The following is a 17832-nucleotide window of genomic DNA, read 5'->3' as shown; positions in this document are numbered from 1 at the left end:
TTCCACCCAGCTAAACTTATTGTTTATGTTTTTGCTGTTGAACAAGGAATAGTTATATCATGTTAGTCCTAATTTTGACCTGGTTATTGTTTTCATTTGGACATTTAATCTGGAATAAACTACAATCTGGAAATGGAGGAGGAACCTGTGATCCAGACTGTGAGTTAGAAGACACAGGCTTTTGGTCAGGATCTTGAAGCATAGTGGCCCTGAAAAGGTTAGACCCAGGTTTGGTGGCATACACCTTTTGTTTTGTTTGTGTGTTTGTTTCAGTTTAATAAAAATAATCTATTAACAAAAAGTTTACTGACCAAAAATGCTGCTAAAGTTTCTGAATGCTACCACAATAAATGGGCCAAGAGTCTTCTTTTCTCTGTACTGTACAATAACTATACATTATATACATGTCCTAAGAGCCTGGTCTGTCCCCAGCTCTTCATTTTCCTGCTGTGTTATTCTGCTGTTGCTGCTCTGCCAGGGCTTGCTGAAGATGCAACTGCTTGCAGGAATAGTGCTGCCAGTGTAGAATCTGTTGAATCTGCCGTTTGTCAATAAATTTTATACACTGAGCATTCACCAGCTCCTTTCGAAAGTGTTGGAGCAATTCTAACATATGTAAACACTGAGGGCACTTTATTTTATTTGGCATATTCTGGTTCTTTCCAGTAAAGCAAATACTTAATTAACAAAAGCTTTGTCTTTGAAGTAACCTCTTTGGGCAAGAAAATTAAGGTAATTTAGATTGGCTAAACACTATGCCAATTCCAACTCCAACGAAAACTAAAGTCATTTTTCAGCATCATCTGTCTTTATAGCAACAGGCAGGGCCATAACAAACAGGGAGGTGCAAACATTACCAATGCCACCGAACAAGCAGCCTCCAATCAGTGGTACAAACCTTTAATCCCAGGAGACAGAGGCAAGCAAATCTCTAAATTCAAGGGCAGCCTGGGACAGCAAGTTCTAAGTACAGAAAAGCTTAAGTCCATGTGTGATGGTATAAGCTTTTAATCCCAGAGCGCAGGAGATAAGCATGAATTCAAAGTTAGTCTGCAAAAGAAATTCCAGGACAACCAATCTTAGGCAGTGAATGAAATTAAAGAAAACCAAAAGCTGGCGAAGATGTAATAGAGCAAGGGAATAATGTTCCAGTCCCAGTCCCAGCAAGCAGCAGAACTTGGCATCTTTGGCCGAGTAGCTCTGGCTTTAGAGTTAAGAATAGATGTAGAACTCTCAGCTCCTTCTCTAGCACCATGTCTGCTTGGAGGCTGCCATATTTCCCATCAATGAGCAGAACCTTCGAAACTGTTATCCAACCCCAATTAAATATAGTACTTTCTAAAAGTTGTCTTGGTCATGGTGTCTTTTCACAGTAATGAAACCCTTACTAAGATATGTGCACCCAACTTACCAGTTACCAGCAGCAAAGTTTGTTTTCCAGCCTTGCTGTGTTCAGGAACACTCTCCACAGTACAGCATTCCGAATGCAGACAAAAATGAGTGGTTCTTTCTAAGTCTAACACAAGAGGCATTAGTTTGAATTAATCAGTATGCTAGTTTTTCTAAATTTCTTTTTTGACCAGGGTCTCACGATATAGCCCTCTGTTCTGTAATTTGAACATGAGACCAGGATGGCCTTGAACTCCCAAATGTCTGCCTGCCTCTGTTTCCCAAGTTTGACAATTAAAAATATGCACCACCAGTTTGGGCCCAATTTTATATATTTTGCATATAACATGTATGTATATATATATATATATAGAGAGAGAGAGAGAGATCTAGGATATATGACTGTCTCTGGCTCCCCAGCACCAAGATAGATAGATAGATAGATAGATAGATAGATAGATAGATAGATAGATTTGTTTTTTAGCTGTTGAGGGCAGCATATATAGTGACTAGAGCCTGTTTAATGTTAGACCAAGTGGCCACACATAGCATTTCTACTTTCTAGGCCTATAAACTCAGGCTGTTGCTTTATCACTCTGATACTTAGCTTCCATCCATAAAATGGGATGAATAATTCATAGGGTAGCTATAAAGATTAAGCGAAGCAATATATGTGAAGTGGCTAGTACATTGCAAGCACTCAATAAATATTAAATGTCAGTATATTTTATTTCCACAGGTACAAAATAATTCAGAGAATGAATCAGTAAAAATTAAACTCTTCCATAGTTTTAAGTATGAAGCAAGCTCCAGTCATAGTTTGGAAAATGGAGAACAAAAAGATTAGGAGAAATCTAAGATACAGATAATTATTATTCACTACCATTGAATGACCCTATGTGATAAACTTCACTTTCATAACGGCTGGTAGCATTAGACTAACAGGCCATAACATTTGTTGTGGAACTCACTTAGTAAAGATGCTGCTTATTACTGTCTTCAAGGCACCAAGTTACATGCATTTCGCTTCACAATTAGATAGTATGTGCAGCGAAGTAAGTCGGATGCTGGATGAGACAGCTGCATCTTCCCTCACAAGTGTGCATGCTGTTTTAAAAATGGTGGTCAAAATCTATAGTAGAAAGAACTACAGACTTGAATGGGGACATGGAAGGTACATAGAGATTACCTAAGTGACAATCAAAACAGTTAACTAGAAGTGATAGGTACTTGTGTTCTGTAGAACAATGGGGAGACTCATTATTAATAATAATCTTTTACATATTTTAGGAATAAGTAGGAAAACTCAATCAAAGTCTTCAAACAAAAGCAACAATAAAGAGATGAACCTATTACTCATCCCAATTTAATCATCACATACTATATGCATGTCGTGAAATAGTGCAATGCATTTCATTAATATCTGTAATTATTGTATATTAATCAAAAAGTTTTAATTTAAGGAGATAAAAAGACTTGCTACTTTGATATGATCATTACACACAGTATAAATCTTTCAAATTATTGCATTATACTCTGTAAATTTGAACAATTAAAATAATTAATAAGAGAAGAAAAAGGAGCCCAGTATCATCCCTTGCTTTATAAGTGTGTAGAAAGAAAAGCTGAATCAAACTGAAGTCAGTGTATAAACTGAATTTCTGCTGTCCTTAATAGCATATTGTTCTCATACTCATTGATTCAGCAGATGTATCTCGAGCACTGACAATATGCAAATTCAATGCTAATTAGTAATCACAAAGTTAATGAGAGACCTTATACTGATGCATACATTCACAAACAAGTACATATACTGACAATCAATTGAAAACAAATATTGAATAAAATGAATAAAGTCAAGTGGATGTGGATAGGTAGATATGATGACAAAGGATATTGTAGGGTAAAAATAAACAGAAATAAATAAATGTCAAGAGTATAAGGACAAGAGAGCTGATATATCTTCTTGTTTTGTCCTACAAAGCCCCACCATTTTATTAAAGCCTAATAGAAATAATAAGGAAAATATTCACCTCCTTAATTATTTGTCCTTATGCCCTTTCTTTTACCTTAAGAAATTAGGAGTTTCTTCAGCTCACTATAAAAAGTCTCAGCAGAATTAACACCTTAGGACTTCATGTACTATTTGGCATCAGCAGTCACTAGTTTGTTTTGGACTATAGCAAGTAAGGGAAATTTAAGAGATAGAGGGGATCTCTAAAACTTCAGATCAATGACTAAGTGAAATCATACAGACATGTAGAATCATTGAATAAGTGCACATCATAAATTTGGGGGATAAATTTGTGCACAGCATAAATTTAGTATTTAGTACTAATATCAATACAACATCAAAGATGAGTAGGTTCCGGACCATATTTGCATATACAAGATTAAAACTGAAAAGACAAGGCATTTAAAAGAGATTTTGAGCCATGACAGGTGTGAATTAAAACAAAAAAAAATATGGCTTTTTTTTTAAAATAAAAGAAACCAAGGAACAACCTAATGTAGGCAAAAGAAAGAAAATATAACAGTAGAAAACAGAGAAAAAATAGATGAGATATAGAATGACTTGTTAGAAGATTCCAGAAACAAGCTAGAGAGAAAAGTGATGGAAGAGAACGGAGGAGTGGGGAGATGGCACACTCTGTGAAACATTCAGTGCACATGCATAAGGACCTGAGTTTCAGTCTTCTGAACCCACATAAAACTTCAGATGAAGTTAATATTCTGCAATACTAGTACTGGGGACAGAGACAGAAAGATGCTTGAAGCTAATGAGCCAGAATTCTCTTTCCCTCTCCCTCCCTCTCCCTCCTCCCTCTCCCCTCTCCCTCTCTCCCTCTCTCCCTCTCCCCTCTCCCTCTCTCCCTCTCTCCCTCTCCCTCTCTCCCTCTCTCCCTCTCCCCTCTCCCTCTCGCCCTCTCCCTCTCCCCCTCCCCCTCCCCCTCCCCCTCACCCTCACTCCCTCTCTCTCTCTCTCTCTCTCTCTCTCTCTCTCTCTCTCTCACACACACACACACACACATACATATAAACACACACATACACACTGGGGAACATGTTTTACATTTATAGCCTCTGTGCTTACTTTTTTATTATTATATTTTCTTTTTTTATTGGATATTTTCTTTATTTACATTTCAATTATTTTCCCCTTTCCAGGTCTCCCTTATGGAAAGCCCCATTCCATTCCCCTTTCTCCTGCTTCTATGAGGGTGCTCCTCCACCCACCCACCCACCCACCCCTTTCTTCCTGTCGTGGCACTCCCCTACACTGGAGCATCAAATACCCTCAGGCCCAAGGTCCTTTCCTCCCATTGATGCCAGACAAGGCCATCCTCTGCCACATATGCGGCCATAGCCATGGGTGCCTCATGTGTACTCTTTGGTTGGTGGTCCAGTCCCTAGGATCTCCTTCAGGGACACTGTGCTCAGTCCAGTGGTTGGCTTCGAGCATCTGCCTCTGTATTTGATGTAGTGATTCACTCAACTATCTATTACTTTAGTCTCTCAAGAAAACAAGTGACTGTTCCTTCTATGCCGGCAATTTAGATACTAGTCATACACTAGTAAGTCAGGTGCATTCCTTCATGGCAGTAAAACCTAAGCATTCCCTAGATATTTCCAACTTTATCAAAGAAAATCAACAGGGTGCTTTTTTAAATCAATGGGTGTGCCATATCAACACAGCGTCTAAGTTTCACCAAATTCACATCGTCTGTTATATGTAAATAACTCACAGTCACACTCTTTCCTTTAAGAGAAAGTCATTAACGTATACATGTAAGCCATTTTTAAGGAGTTTTAACTGTAGCCAACATTGTATACTAACCACCTTCCCAGCTACCCCACTAGCAAGGCCTCACAGCCTTTGTTATGCGGGTCACCGGCTGATTTCAGGGACACATGGATCGGTCCTAAAGTTGTAGCATACCAAATGGTATAGATGGCTATCATCCTGTTACTATGAACAGACAGGAACATTTTTGCTTCTTGGTCTAAAGAAATGCACTGGGAAGAAGTTCACATTACAGAAAAGAGCCCACAAGGATCCAAACTCCTTCACATGGATTCATAAGTCAACTACTGTATGAAAACTCATACATTTAACACACTATATAATACCTCTCAACCTCTGGGCAAACAACAAATGGGTTATTTAAACTTCACCTCTGCTTAAGGGAATACTTTCTTTAAAAGAACAGCTTTTACTGAGAAACAGAAAAAAAAAAAAAAAAAAAAAAAAAAAAAAAGAGGTCATAACTTCATAGTCCTGAGGTACTTCCAGTACTGCCTGCTAGCTAGAGGCATAACACTTCTAATTGATGGATAAAAACTCAACAAAGAAAAGCCCAAGTGGAGTAGCATGGCCCCAGAAGGAACTGATAAGATAGTTATAAATTTGAGGTTTCTGTAGAAAACACTGAGTTATTAAGCTCTTGGTATTTCAGTGGACTAGTAAATTATTTTACTTACTGTAAACATCCTTGAATTTTCTGATGTAAAAATGTCCAGAAGATGAGGTTTGTATTAAACCATTTTTATCCCATTATATACCAAAACAACAAAGAAAATATACATATGCATGTATTCCATGGCTTATTAAACTACCAGGCCTTTAATTGTCTGTGATTTTCTGATGACCTATCCTTATTTATCACATTTACATGAAAGTTATATAATGGTCCCAGTTAGTTTCATCCTTACATGCTTCCTGCACCCCATTATTCCACTGGATTACTTGACTGAAAAGTACCAAAGGTATGTACCAACGGCTCCAAGCCCATGCAAGACTTCTCCTGCAAGTTCTAGAGTATCTAGTCTACTCAGACATTCATCCTTGAAAAGATACAGAATTCAAATCTTGACTCTTGTTTCTGGTTTTCTCCATATCATGTCTCAAATATGGGTTAAGTAGATGACTATCCAAGTTAACTATGTCTTCCACTTTAGTTCTTAATTTTCATTGTTTGCCAAGTTTTCTTTGGTGTTTATTTCTATCTTCTCTGTTTTTTATAAAGCTGTTACCTAATCAGAGCCCTCTTTATCTGATACTTGGTGGGGACGGGAGTGTACTGTGCATTCAGGTCTTATTTCCTTTTAAATTCTCATTCTACAGCACTTTACATAAATCTGCCTAATTTTTTCTATCACTCAATTCTCCTCTTAAAAGGAAACAAATCAATCTGCTGATAACATCATTTATTAAAATGCCTTCTCCTATTACCTCGAGTCTTCCATAATGTGTACATACCTAACCTGATTGTGTCATTCTTTCTAATTTTTTTCTAAGTTACTGGGGGTTTTCATTCATGCATCTTCAAATTCAGCACAAATCACAGAGTTTAACCAGTTCTTATAAATTCTGGCCTGTGAACCAAATCTGTCCCATTGCCTAATTTAGTACACACTATGAGCTAAAGATAAGGTGAAAAGTATAACAATATGTTTAATATTCAAAGTTATATAAAATTAAATTTTATACACCCATAAATAAGATTTATTTGACTGTAACCATACTTGCTTAATTATCGATGGTCTATAGCTGACTTAATACCACAATGACAAACAAAACCAAGCAGCCTAATTGTTATATTCCTCAGCTCTGAGTTTGATCATGAGCTCTGACTACGTTCATCGTCTTTTATCAAAGCAGCTATGATAATCCATAGGATACTATACAGGAAAGTACCTGTCAGAATTCTCTTGGGAGGAACAGGCTATGGATTACCAGTCCATTCTGTTCTTGAAATTACAGAAAACATCTCTTAGTGAGTTAGATCTCTGTTGATGTAGCTTCCAAAATTGACCCACAAAATTCTTTAATGCTACAGCTTTTTGTGAGTTGTCCGTGCTGTGGTTGGAACACTTTAATTATGGTAACTTGCCTCAGGGACTCATAGGTGGTAAAGCTGCCTTTAAGTCACCCATTCATGCCCACGTGAGTAACAGCAACAAAGGTGTTGAGCAGAAATCTCTTATCTGTCTGTTGGTGTCCCATCTATAAGCAAATAATTATTTTCTCATATATCCTCAGAAAAAAATAAGAAAGCCTACAGTGTTAAAGTAACAGTATCTGGCCTTTTACTGAAATTTTGACTGTTTTTGGTTTAAATATATTAAAGCAATTAATGGTAAACATTCACATAAATTGATAGAAGATAGATGGTGCATTGAGGAGTGGGACTTCTAGTGGGTTTAGTGGTGTAATTCCTGCTGGTGGTCAGCAACCTCCGAGGTCATGTGTTGGTACTAGACTAGAGTACCGGAGTAGTATAGAATGCTCAGAAGAAGCCAGCAAAGAAGAATACTTCAGAAAAAAATATATATATCAATAGATAGATGTGAAGATAGATGATACATAGATTATCGATAGCTAGAGATGATAGATAGATGATACATAGATGATAAATAAATACATGTTTTTTCCTAGTTATTCAGAGTAATAGATACGAGTGATTTTGTCTTAGTATACTTAATTATTAAAAATAAATATTGTTTTATTAAACTTATAAAAATACCTTTTAGAACCTGTTAGTGCTTTGGATTCAGTGGGATACAGTAAGGAGATATGAAGAGATGAAGTGGGGATGTATAACTCAGGAACAAAAGAGAGCTTAGCAGAAAAGGATATGATGGGGCAGTGAAGGATCATTTTTATAAAAATAGGTAGAAGGAAACAGAATCAGACACTATATGAAAGTATGGGAGGGACCATTGCCATGCCTAGCCATGTTCTGTCTGCTGTCTTTGATCTCATTAAAAAGAAACAAAAATGTTAATTATTACCTCTTACCTGTGTGACTTAATTATACTATCAGAGAATCTTCACACCACCTCTAATTAAAGCAATAAAATTCTCCTAAGTTACAATTGAGAAAAGACCAAACCAAAAAAAAATTGTCTAAGGAACAAACCTGCCATTGGTAAGAAGCATGATTCTGAAGCCCATAGTGTGCAGGCCACACTGCCTGCCATTGTTTTTCAATTGTGTGCACTGCATTCAAAAAAATCTCTTTGGGGCCTTAGGAAGCCATGTGCTTTTAAAGTTACTGTGTAATAATGTCACATCAGAATGCAGCTCACCTCTTAAAGGCATCAAAAGCTTCTTATAAAGTGTAGGTGTTGATCTATATAGAGGATTTTCTCGTCAGTAAGGGTAGGAAAGAGTCTGCTGGCATGGGGAAATATACTTTGCTGGCATTTATAAAGGCTGCATATCATAATTAAACATTAATCTAATAGTGATGGTGTCCAGACTTATTATTAGATCAGTTTTGGTTCTTTCTTCAGCATGACACTATAGTAAAGGTATAGGTAGCATCCTTATTTCTATCATAAATAACTGAAGTATAGACATGTTTTAAGTAATGACCCAAGTTACAGCCTGAAGCAAGCAGGGGTTCCAGAACATAAACAAAATGGTGCAATTCTACATCCATTCTGTTAACTTCTTTGTTAGGCTGACAAAATCTTTGAGCATCTTAATGTGAGATAAATTATCACAGGAATGTATGAGTAACCCGTTCTGAAAAGAAAATGAATTATTTTTCCTTGTTATGACAATAGTTTGCATATATGATAGGTGATTAAAATATAAATTTGATTCTCAAAGACAAAGCAGTATACCATCCTGCTTAAGAAGCACACAGGTGTATGTATGTGCATGACTACACACTCACAGTCAAGATAGTAAGAAGCGATTTTGTAGTCACTAAGGTCCCATGGAGGCTTCTTAAGTTCCCAGTAAGTAAGTAAGACCTGTGATCAGTTTCCTGCTCTAAGCATAGAAGAGTAGCTTGAAGTTCATGAAGTGTCCCTCCCTGGGCAACATCCATCTTTGTGGACCCACAGACTTGGTACTGCTAACATCAAAGGTGTGCTATAGTTTGTCTGCTGCGAATGGTGTTTAATGAACAAATAGCCTCTGGTAGCCTTGGTTCATGTAGTCCCCAAACACTGATGAACGCAGAGATTGAGCTATCTCTTCAACCTTATTACTGTCTTTAAGTCGATTTCAAGATATGAGGTCTGTGGAATGAAGAGAAGAAACTTCATTGCTGCTGGCACGACATTTGTCAGTGACCCGCTGTGGATATATTACCCACAGATGCACTGCCGTTCACAGAAGGAACACACTTCAAAAGACAAATGCTAGAATTACATTGTAATGTTTAGACACTCTTTTCTTGGAGGTCAGTGTAAGGACAGCAAGTAATTACACCATATCACGGGGCTCTTAATTACAGAGGCGCATATTATCTCTACTCAATGGGGTCATTTTTATATTACAGCAATTTCTCATCTCTAAGAAACACTTTGCCTTGCATCAGAATTCTGAGACCTAAAATCTTATGTAAATGTGTCCATTTAACAAGGTGATGCTCTCCCTTAAATATTGCTCTTAATGCTAAGATACGATGTAAACATGAGGCTCCTTTTAAAGGAAAAAAAATCGGTTGATTTTTACCATGGCTTGGAGGGGCTACAGTAAGAATGATAATAATAAAATAACAATAAACCTTTTCTATATTTTCCACTGCTGTTAACATGAAGCACATTTTCCCAGGTCGTTTGAGATGCCTACCACAGCTTCCTGACAAATGAATACATTCCCTCAGAATGCCAGCAGTCTACCAGTATACCTATCCCGCTGCCACGCCCAGCACACTGTGACTTAGTGAGCACATAAGATGCATAACCTTCAACTCAGCTGCTTGGGAAATTTTCCTCACTTGCAGCTTCTCCTGTGATCCCATAATCTACATTTCAAAGCTCATTATCCTCTGTTTTAGCATCAGTGAGCAGACAAGTGTGAAACACTCATGAAAACACAATTGTGTTCTGGATAAATACTTGTACTGTGTCATCAGCTGTAGCAAGGATCATGACAGAGATGTATATTACAACTCCTTAATAAAATATTAAAAGGACAAATCTCTGTGTTTTCCATAAGCACACAACTGTGTGTGTGCGCACGCGTGTGCGTGTGCATGCATGCACATGTGCTCACCTTCGTGTTTGTCCAAATTATGAAATGGGGGCCTCAGTACTCATTTTAGATTGATGTCTTTTACTTTCTTCACCAGGATAGTTTTTTTCCCCATAGCCCTACTGTTGTTTAACATGAACATCTGCAGTACTCACCAGGAATACAAATAACCCTGACTGTCAGTCTTGATAGTCAAAAAATTGTTAATCATTAAAAGCACCATGGTACATTTACCAGTCTCTAATATATTGTTTTTCTGTCTCTCATACAGTGTGGAGAAATTGTAAACCAGCCTGCCTAAAAGACCTCTGAGGATGTTGCAGCCAAAATGGCTGTCCACATAAAATTCGAAGCAGCCTTGCCTGCACTTAGAATTAAATACTCAAAATTGTAAAGTGCCATGTGTGCAGGCAGTAATAAGTGGAATATCCCTTTTTCCTGAGCCTCCATTTTATTTAATAAACAAAAATAATCTGTACTTTAGAGAAAAATCAATCTGAAAGTACTTCCCAAAATATACTCCCATAGACCTCTAGATGGCGAACTTTAGCAAATTTTAAAGCTGGCCTGAATTCTCAGTTTCTCACAGATGCTGTGTAATCCACCTAGTGAAATGATTTCCGGTTTAATAAGCAACTCAATTGTATCTGTGTGCTTATGGAACAACGCATTAAAAAAAAGAATTGTATTTTTTTTTCTAAAATTTAATCTTTTTCTTTGTGTTTGCCTAATTGTGACAAGATGGTGCCCCCGTGTTCTCCATCCGTGGCTCTTTGGTGTGCTAGATGGCCTGGAAAAGTTTTACATGAAAGGTGATTTCAACTGACTTCTTAAAATCAGCTATTCCCTTTAATTATAAAGATTAGTTCCAGCTTTTGTTAAAGGATTTTAGCGATCTCCAAGGATAATCACAAAAAAAAAAGAAAGAAAAGAAAAGAAATCCTTTGAGATACTTAAAAAAGTAGGTGTGTGTATATGTGCACATGTGCCCAGAATTTTCTTTAGATGCCTTTCACAAAGCAATAGTCAACATGAAAAAAAAATCTAAAGAACATACAGATATAAATTTGTTTTCTTCAGCTCAGATCCAACTAAAATCATCTGAGTCCTGTGTCCTAAATGAATGGTGTCTTCGGCCACAGGAACCAATGAAGGACTGTAGCCACAGTCGATATTATATTTTGAGACTCCTTCGGACTATTCTGAACTACCATTAGAAAGGAGGTGGTTCCTTGTGCTTGTTCTGTGTATTTTATTAATCTATGGTTCTTGTGGGAATCTTTCTCAGCCCAGTGACTTAACTTCCTTTAGGATGCGTGCGTGCGTGCATGCCTGCGCATGCGTGGATATGTGCATGCGTGTGCGTGTGCGTGTGCGTGTGTGTGTGTGTGTGTGTATGCTGTTATAAATTTCAGGTAATTATAAAATAATGTTTTAATTATTAAATAATTGATATTAATAATTAATATTAAATAATTAATATTAATATAATGGCTTCTTAAAGCTTTATCAAACAACCTTTCTGTTATTTGCCTCTTCTCCCTCCTTTCCACCCATACTGACTTTTTCTTTCTTCTCGCTGTTGGATCCAAGTTTCTGTTTCTCTGTTTCTCACTTCCTATCACCTGAATTCTGCAATTCCCCTCTCAAGGCAAAGCCACGCCCCCACCTCTGTCGTGGCCCTTTATACTGTTCTTGTCCCATGGTTAGTCCACGCTGTATACTCACATTTGAGTATTTGGAGTTAGCACCTCAGATGAGGGAGAATATTGTGGCAAGTGCCTTTTTTTTAGGGGGCTGGGGTGGGGGCTTCCTCCATGGTTCTAGAAAATGCTATTCAGGCTGCCAAGGGAGAGAAGCAATTGAGCAGTCTCACCCAGCTGTACCTCTGTGAAGGCCAACAATGACTGGTATGGCAAGATATCCTATCTGTAAAGTACAATCAGTGACATTCACATCTGGGGAGTAGTGAATAACTGTCTCCTGGACTTAAGACCTATTCACTAGAAAGAAACCATGCCGGGCATTGAACGACTTAGTCATTTTTCCTAGGAGTTTTGAAGTCATGGAGATTAGAAAAGAATGTACTACCACCACTTTGCTAATTCAGCACAACTCCTTGTTACCTTCTAAATATTATCATTATCCTCACAGATGAATGTAGCTACTATGCCTCTTCAAAAAAAAAAAAAAAAAAAACTGTCTTGGTTTTGAAACACTCAGACTTAGTAGGGATGTCTTCATCAATCCCCTTCCCTCTGGGCTTAGGGAACTGCAGAATAGGAGGAACTGCAGAATTAGAGGAACCAGAATGGAATGCTTACTTTCTAACAATATAAGGAAAGAAGAGGCAGGCTTGGAGGTGGGTGGGTGGGTAGGCAGAAAGATCTGGAGGCGTTTGGGGAGGGGAAACTGTTGGTTATCAGAATAATATTGTATGAAATCTTTCTCAGTTAAAAAAGAGCTTTCATCACAGTGAATGGAGACCATCAGAGGGAACCACAACTATGTAGATATCAGAAGATGGTAGAAGCCCAGCCCCATGATATACACCTGCACCACAGGTCCTACATCTATGACTCAGGACACATTGCATAAAAGGAGGCAGAAAGGTTGTATGAGCCAAGCCGGAAGCCCAGTGTGTCTATGATGAAACAGAGTTTGCTAGAAAATAGCTATATAAACAACATTAAATGACTGGAATTTATCAATGTACATATAACCTGGGAAAGGCAAATTATTATTTGAACCTACCATTAAATTAAAAACCATAGGCAATTAATATCTGTTGGGGAAGGAATTAGACTCTACCAGGCATGAGACTCCTTATTGTCCAAAGTAGTCAGCCTTGATACTACATACACACAAGCAACAAAAGAAGACTCAGCAGGTTGTACTTATATATTTGTGCATATATTATTATTGTATATTCTGTAATGATAGCTTATATAATATATATTACATTATATATATATATATATATATATATATAATATATATATATGTTACAATAAGAATCAAAGAAAAATTGACTATCATCTTGAGAGATAGGAGGACATGGGAAGGGTTGGGAGAGTACTGGGGAGGGACTACGGGGATCTGAATCTATTTTTAATTAAAAATCTATCTAAAATGCTAATAAATTTAAACTTCACACTTATTAACTTTTTAAAATTCATTTATCATTTAAAGTGTATGATATATGTATAGATAGGTGTGCAACAGAGCTCCTACCGTTCAAAGGACAGCTTTCAGGAATCATATCTTTCCTTTTACCTTTATGTGGGTTTTGTGGACTGAACTCTGACACTGAGACATGTGTGTAAAGTGCTTTTATCCACTGAGCCATCCTGCCATCCTAAATGTATGTTTATAAGAGTCTCCCATGTCTTTGGGCAGTGGTGGTGCATGCCTTTAACACCAGCAGTCAGGGCAGAAGAGTCTCTGGTCTTCAGAATTAGTTCCAGGATTGCCAGGGCTACACAAAGACATACTATCTCAAAAAACCAAAATAAAACAAACAAAACTTTTTTTTTAAAAAGATTTTATTTATTTTATGTATGTGAGTACACTCTTGCCGTCTTCAGACACACCAAAAGAGGGCATTAGATCCCATTACATGTGGTTGTGCGTCACCATGGTTGCTAGGAATTTATCTTAGGACTTCTGGAAGAGCAGTCAGTTCTCTTAACTACTGAGCCACCTCTCCAGCCCCACAAAAAGATTCTTTCATGTCTAATTCCATAGTCATAAACGTTCCTTAGATTAAATTTGCTTTTAGTATTACATAAGCAAGTGTTATTGAATTTGACCATTTGTCGTTCACATTGACAATAATGTCAAAATAAGAAATGCAGATAGAGATAACATAAATATACTATATTTTCAATGAATATTTGAATGATAACCTAAAACTAGCACTGGCTCTGTGATTGACTCCTTGATGTATCAAATAGAGGAGAACACTGTAGTGGTAAATCTTCAACCCAAATAAGACTGGTCAAGGAAAACACAACTCAATATTTATGGATATAAACTACAAGCCTAGATTGGGCAGATTTACTACTGCACTACTCTATTCCCCAGCTATGAGATCCCTTATAACTTGCTGTTTTTCCAGGCCAGGTGTTTCTCCTCCATTGTCTTTCCACCTCCTGCTCCTCCATTGTCTTCCTCCTGTCGCCTTCCTCCCCTGTGGACTTCCTCTTCCTCTCCTTACTCCTTCTAACTTAGCTTCTCCTACAGAATACTATTTTTCTCCCCTATACATTATAGTTATGTATTATAGTTATGAGAATGATATTTATGGGATGGATAGTGATCACAGTTGGGCATCTGACTCAAATGTCGCAACAAGGTTTTATTCAGATTACAACTTCTGATTACTAGCCTGGGTCCCCATGGTATTTATTCTTAGTGGCCAGCTTGACTGGGAGTGTCATGAAGTCAGAGATGTGCCTCTGGGAGGATATGTAAAGGCATTTACAGGAAAGATTGACTAAGAAAGGAAGAGTATCTCCAGTGTTAGTGGTAACTTCAACTTAGTGGGGATCTGGATACATGGGTCTTGGAAAATACTTCTGCTTTTCCCTGCCTGCCGTTGCTGTTTGCTTCCTCCTGATGAGTCGCTGCCCCCATCATATCAGAGGACTGGGAAAGTATAGGGGTGAAGAGGGGAGGAAAGGAAACGCTAGATGGGAGAAAGGAGGAGAGATGACCTTAGCGGTCAGTATTGTTGTCAGAGAACTGGACCTCTTTTCCCCAATTTTGTTTTGGTTTGATTTCAGTATCTGATATTCTACCCTCCATCAACCACTGAGCTTCAAGTTTTGTTGTTTTAAGTTGAACATTCTTTTCTTTCTGTATGTAAGATATTCTCAAAGCAAATCATTTAATTGCCAACTGATATAAGCTTATTCACAGTGTTTTGAAACCCAAATCAAAAGAATCTTAACTAATAATACTTGTTCTTGCCATTAGATCTTGGGATTAGTATAAGTACAAAACACATAAAATAATATATTTTAGAGTTAAAATAAGTTGTTAGTTTTTAATTATTCTTTAAATGTTAGCCAAGTGTTTATATAATCTTTAAAGTGTGACAAAATATAATATGTATATAAGTATTTTATATATATATGTATATATATAAAAATCTTCTTACATTATCCAAGCACATTCATTTCTATGTAGAATAATAAAATGGCAAGTTTAACTCAAGTGACTTTAATACAAAGAACTGTGCTCATAAAGTAAACGTAAGATTTTCTCTCACTTAGAGTTATAGGCATAAGCAATTTATTTTGGGAAGTATATGTGTACATATTCTCATAAACCACACTAACATGGAGATTACTTTTGTAGTTCTTTAAAAGATATTTTGATTAAGTCATGCATATTAAAGTGAAATGGAAAAGAAAGGTGAAGCCCTGCCTGGGGCTCTGCTCTTCTCACTCGGTTGCTTGACCTTTCAGAAAATGCTGTACTTACTACCACGTTCTTTCTAAGCAATACACTTCCTTTTGTCAACACAAAAATGTGAAAACTTTCTCCATAAATGCTTTTAAGCTGGCCACAGAACTTCTCTTAATTTTGTCTGATCCAAAATGCAGATGGTTTCCACTAGAGGCTCCTAAAAGCCTTCTGCATGGAGAACCTGCATGAGCATTCAGACAGCTCATTCGAGTCCCTAGCTGGTAAAGTGAGAGGTGGATCTTGGAGGACAGGGAGATTCATCTAACAGTTGGGTCCAGTCATATCTGAAATCTGTCCTGCCCTTATACTTTATATGTGCATGATCTACTACTATTCCCCATTTTCTTCCAAACCAGGTGGCATGTGTTTTACTAAAATCTAAAGAAGTCTTTAAAAACATCAAGTCAATTCTTCTCACTCATGATTTTCGGATATTCTCTTGTTCTTCATGGTACCAAACACCACTAGGGAACTATTTGTACTTTTCAATCACTTTAGATGTATAAATAATCCTTACCCAGGTGCTGTATGGGAGAATTGCATATGTAGATACATATTAAATTTTCAACATATCGTGTATGTATCTAGGTGTTTTTGTTCAGAAATACGCTGTAGATATAGCGTGATTGACAGATCTTTAGGAACTTTTAGAACCTTAAAGAAAGTGGGTCAAAGTTTAAGGTGTGAACTATCAAAGAGATTAATCTTTAAAACATAAGATTACTGCCTAATGCTTTTCCAATGGAAAAGGTAGACAGTTTTCCCATTACAGCAGAGATGTCCGGAATAATTTATATGATTTAACTGAAGTATACACTAACAGCATTAACAGTACTAACTTTTCTATTTTTCTCTCTGATTTTTATTGCTCTTTCATAGGCCATTTTCTGGGTGGCAAAACATTCATAAAATAAATATTTGCAGAAATGTGTCACTAAACCACTGTATGGAGGCACTTAGCTAACAGCTGGAGAAACACAGGCTGAAAGAGTAAAAACCATGGGAAGAAAACAAAAAGCACACATCACAGATCTAATGTGCAGTTCTTGGGTCTTATGTGTAGTTCTTGGACTGTCACTTGCAAGAAATCAGCTGGGAAACATTACCTGATTATCAGAATTACAGCTTCCTCAGCCATAAGATTATACTGACAGTACATACTGTGTGGGTGTTGTCTGATTGCCTTTCCTGAAAGTCATCTTGTATGAACATGGGAACATGGTAACAGCATCTTGCCACAACTCTGTCTCTGGCAGCTGCAGGGACTGAATTCAGAGCTGGCCACCTTTTTCTTTTTAATTTTTTTTTTATTGGATATTGTATTTACATTTCAGATTTTATCCCCTTACACCATTCCCCCCACCACCCAGGAACCTCCTATTCCATCCCTCCTCCTCATGCTTCTATGAGGATGTGCCCCCACCTACCCCCCCCAACTCCCACCTCCCCACCCTCGAATTCCCCCCCCCGCCCCACTCGGTGTTCAGCCTTCATGGGACCAAGGATCTCCTCACCCACCTATGCCCGACAAGGATTAATAAACTAGAAAGAACTCAAATGTTCTGAAATTGCCAAAGCTGATATATGACAGGTAGGAAGTTTTTGTTTATGATAATGTGTCATTAACAATGGCAGTCTGAAGCAAAGAAAAAAACAATAAATATAATTCAAAATAGGCCTACTGTTCTAACTCGAGAGTCATTACTATTCAGCTGTGCTCTGCATTACGTGATATTTGGAGACTCCCTCTCCCACTAGAACTAACCAGGGCATTCATCTTTTTACCTCTCCTTTGAATCTAGCACAGATTGCTCACTAGCAAGAACATTTCTAATCAGATTCTCTTGTCTCATATAACTGTTAGCAATAAATTCAATGTAGTAAAGTTTTGAAACCTTTAAATCACTGTCCAATCATAAGTCCTATACCATGATTTCAAATAGAAGACAGTTTACAGTTGCATCATGGTT

At 37.4% G+C, this 17832-nt stretch overlaps 1 pseudogene; it reads right to left on the bottom strand.

Moving 5' to 3' along the window:
- Positions 1-397: 397 nt before the first annotated feature.
- On the bottom strand, positions 398-831 carry LOC117718298 (mediator of RNA polymerase II transcription subunit 31-A pseudogene; annotated as a pseudogene).
- Positions 832-17832: the final 17001 nt, after the last annotated feature.

Source organism: Arvicanthis niloticus, chromosome 12 (assembly GCF_011762505.2).
Source record: "Arvicanthis niloticus isolate mArvNil1 chromosome 12, mArvNil1.pat.X, whole genome shotgun sequence".
NCBI lineage: Eukaryota > Metazoa > Chordata > Mammalia > Rodentia > Muridae > Arvicanthis > Arvicanthis niloticus.
The sequence above is the reverse complement of the archived record's forward strand: the minus strand, read 5'-3'. Positions and strand labels throughout refer to the sequence as shown.